At 44.1% G+C, this 4,235-nt stretch overlaps 1 long non-coding RNA gene and 1 pseudogene across 1 annotated transcript in view; one reads left to right on the forward strand and one right to left on the reverse strand.

The window, feature by feature from the left end:
- LOC108541960 (ras suppressor protein 1-like) overlaps positions 1–4,235 on the reverse strand; it is a 167,504-nt pseudogene that overhangs the window by 70,429 nt on the left and 92,840 nt on the right.
- The window catches only part of LOC108541961 (uncharacterized), a 14,877-nt gene extending 10,642 nt beyond the window's left edge, over positions 1–4,235 (forward strand). The window contains exon 4 of the long non-coding RNA XR_001889129.1: positions 4,157–4,235. This is a non-coding gene — a long non-coding RNA (uncharacterized LOC108541961). The remainder of the gene's footprint in view (positions 1–4,156) is intronic.

The raw sequence follows: 4,235 nt of genomic DNA on the forward strand, positions 1-4,235 counted from the left end.
GGAGGCCAGGGAGTTGTTGGGCTGAGATCAGTAAAGATTGTGTAAGCCCTGGGAGGCTATTGCTGGGGCTTTGACTTTTACTCTGACTGGGATGGGAACTGCGGGAGGTTCTGAGCGAAGAGGCAATGTGATCTCCTGATTTAAAAACATCCCTTGGCTGCTGAGTTGAGAAAGATTGTGGGGAGATTTGGGTAGAAACAGGAGTCCTGAATGTGGCAACATCCAGGCAGGAGATAACGTGTTTCTGACCAGGGTCATGGCAATGGTGAGAGACGGTTGATTCTTTTTTTTTTTTTTGAGACGGAGTCTCTTTCTGTTGCCCAGGCTGGAGTGCAGTGGCAAGATCTCAGCTTACTGCAACCTATGCCTCCCAGGTTCAAGCGATTCTCCCGCCTCAGCCTCCCAAGTAGCCGGGAGTACAGGCGCCTGCTAGCCCACCTGGCTAATTTTTGCATTTTTAGTAGAGACGGGGTTTCACCATATTGATCAGGCTGGTCTTGAATTCCTGACCTTGTGATCCGCCCACCTCAGCCTCCCAAAGTGCTGGGATTACAGGCGTGAGCCACCACGCCCGGTCCTGAGAGATGGTTGATTCTTGTTGGAATACTAAGTAACAATAATAATAATAATAAAAAACAGTACTGGCTTTCCCAATTATATGAAGTATGGGATGCTAGATTAAAGAAACCTCAAGTCAGGCCGGTGCAGTGGCTTATGCCTGTAGTGCCAGCACTTTGGGAGGCAGAGATGGGAGAATTGTTTAAAGTCCAGGAGTTTGAGACCACCCTTGGCAACATAGCAAGATTTCTCTACACAAATAAAGATTAATAACATGTAATTATCCAGGCATGGTGGTATGTGTCTGTAGAATCAGTTACTCCAGTTGTCGAGGTGGGCAGATCTCTTGAGGGGGGGAGTTTTGAAACCAGCTTGGGCAACATAGCAAGGCCTCTCTCTCCACCAAAAAAAAAAAAAAAAATAGCTGGGAGTTGTGGTGCTCACTTGTAGTCCTAGCTATGGTGAGGCTGAGGCAGGAGGATCCCCTGAGACTAGATCAAGGCTACAGTTAGCTATGAGTGCACGACTGCATTCCAGCCAGAGTGACAGAGTGAAACCCTGTCTCAAAATGTAAAGTAAAAAATCTCGAGTCAGACCAGTTCCTTTTTGACTATGCAGCCTTTTCAACCCCATAGCTGCGTGACTGGGTTTGTGTTGCTGGAGATGAGGAGACCTGTGCCCAGTTGTTGCCCGTCTAATCAGTTTATTTTTAAATATATTAGTGAAATTAATTTCATACTTTATGTCCTCATTGTGTGGTTTTTTGAATTCTCCTTTGAATAGCTTGTAACTAACTATGCAAACATCTTATTGGTTCCATAATTTTCTAATTAGCTTCTTAAAAATCAGAATTGATATTAGACTACCTACTCAGTTTTTATTAATGAGGAGATGAAGTGGAGTTGTTTGCACGTTTTACCTAAGATTAGTGTCATATTGGCTAAATCAAATCAATACTTGAGCAAATGCAAAATTAGAGCTTCTTCAGCATGGAACTCTCTCGTGATTCTTGAAGATGCCATTTCCTTTTTAGTCTTTAGTAAAGAGCTGCTATCATTTCAGACCCCTTACTATTTAGGCACTTAGGAATTTTTCACTGGAATTCATGTAAAGAAAGACCATGGGCGTTTCTAATGAATTTAACATTTATCATTTAACTTCATGACTCATCCCTAGGGCTATAATTTTACTAATGAATTTTTCAGATACTACTCAGCTAGCAACTGAGCCTAACCAGGAACACACCCTCAACTATTTAGTGGTCTTTTTTTTTTCTTTCTTTATTCCTCCTGAAAGTCGATTACTCTCAGAAGGTGATGAAAACTTGCATTTCTTCTGTTTTTCTTCCTAGAGACAAGCTCTTGCTCTCTCACCCAGGCTGCAGTGCAGTGGCTTGATCATGCCTCACTGTAGCTTGAAACCCCTGGGCTCAAACAATCCCCCAACCTCAGCCTCCCAAATAGCTGGGACTACAGACGTTTGCCCCTATGTCCAGCTAATTTCTTTGTTTTTTATTGTTGAGATGGTATCTTGCTGTGCTGCCGAGGATGGTATCAAACTCCTGGCCTCAAGTGATCTCTCTGCCTCAGCTTCCCAAAGTGCTGGAATTGTACACAGGCCTGAGCCACCTGTGTTCAACTCCCATTTTCTTTTTTGTTTTTTTTTTGAGACTGAGTCTAGCTCAGTTGCCCAGGCTGGAGTGCAGTGGTGCCATCTTGGCTCACTGCAACCTCCACCTTCCTGTTTTAAGGAATTCCCCTGCCTGTTAATATGAAGGCCGCCCATGGCTGATGCCAGCCAGTTCTGTCCCTCTATATCCAAGCACCAGACTTCCTTACTGACCCTTTGCAATTTCAGACCCTCCATCAGCCTCCTGTATCCTGCTGGAGATTTTGGAGTGTCTTGGCATCTCTGGGACAGCTCGCATGCATCAGGGAGGGGCAGGCAACAAAGCCCACATAGACCCTTGCAAGCATCTCAGGATCTCCCAGTGGGATCCTCTTTTCCCCAGCTCATTCCTTAAAATTCCGCTGACTCCCCTACTTCTTCTTCCAGCTCAGCACTTAGCTAGAGTTGCCCCAAAAGTGACCACAGGGGAATTTTCACAAGGGACTTCCCCAAACTGTTCTGAGATGAAGGGGGTTAGGATTACAAAGAAGTAAACTAAACCCTGGTATCATGATCCCAAAGCATTTCTTAAGGGATGTACCCACAGTGGGTGCTGCAGCTCATCTTATTGGGAGAAAAGGAGACCAAGGATGCTTTTTCTAGGTATGTCTGCAGTGAGGGGTCTGGTTATGCAGTTTATAGTAGAGTTTAATCCTTAAATGGATTAAGGCTTATAATTTTGACACTTTTAAAATTATTAAGGTTATGGCATGTAAAATCTTGGGCAGACACTGTGCAAACACCATTCCTGACAGGATAGACACTTCTAGCAATACTGCCATGGTCAGGTTTGTCACAAACGGCTCTCTGACTGCCTCAGGATTCAGACTGTGATTTGAATCCAGCATGGAAGGTGATGTCTTTGATTCATTCAAAATAACATTGAGCACCTGCATTGGACAGACACTGTGCTAGGCACTGGTGTTACAATAGTTTGAAAAACAAAACAAAACATGATCCCTGTCTTCTTGGACCTTAATCAAAAGTCACAGTGATAAACGAAAATTACAGCTGTGATCAATGCTATAAGGGAAAATAACTAATTTCACGAGAGATATAATACGAGGATGAGAGTCACACTGCAATGCCCGCCTTAAGAAAGTCCTGTAGTTACTCAGAATTTGCCTTACTGCAAATCCGACAAACTCAGATGTAATAAAGATCTTGTTTGGAAAACTGGATACTTATATTAACCTTCTGATTTTCCTGATTTTTTTTGTAAAGATGGGGTCTTGCCTTGGCCTCCCAAAGTGTTGGGGTTACAGGCATGAACCACTACTCCTGGTTGCTTTTCCTGATTCCCTTTTTTTTTTGAGATGGAGTCTCGCTCTGTCACCCAGGCTGAAGTGCAATGGTGCGATGTTGGCTCACTGCAACCTCCCTGTCCCAGGTTCAAGCGATTCTCCTGCCTCAGCCTCCTGAGTAGCTGGGATTACAGGTGCCTGCCACCACACCAGCTAATTTTTGTATTTTTAGTAGAGACGGGGTTTTACCATGTTGGTCAGGCTGGTCTCAAACTCCTGACCTCGTAATCTGCCTGCCTTGGGCTCTCAAAGTGCTGGGATTACAGGCGTGAGCCGCCACACCCGACCTGATTTTCCTGATTCTTAACTTCATTGTATTCATTGGTTTCTCATATTTCTTGGGCCGTGATGATAATTAAATTGCTGTCTGTGGACTAACATCCATGGAAGCCAGGGTTAAATATTAATAGAGATAGGAAATGCATGTATATATTCACTAAAATCCTCACCCACATAAATACGGAGAATAATTTTGTCTAGAAGGATAATTTTAAATACCTGAATTTTGAGAGCTTCCCTGATGGAAGGAGACATTTCGATTTGATTGGAAGTTTTCTTAGCTTTTCCCCCCACATCGGAGTGTGGTGGGGTCTTCAGGGCTCTGCTGGAACATCTACTTCTCCCAGCTACCAGAACCCAAATCCTCATGCCTGGATCTACGAGTGGAGAATCACCACCCCAGAGGGAAGGCGGATCACCCTAACG

Source organism: Rhinopithecus bieti, unplaced genomic scaffold (assembly GCF_001698545.2).
Source record: "Rhinopithecus bieti isolate Rb0 unplaced genomic scaffold, ASM169854v2 scaffold_20310, whole genome shotgun sequence".
Taxonomy (NCBI): domain Eukaryota; kingdom Metazoa; phylum Chordata; class Mammalia; order Primates; family Cercopithecidae; genus Rhinopithecus; species Rhinopithecus bieti.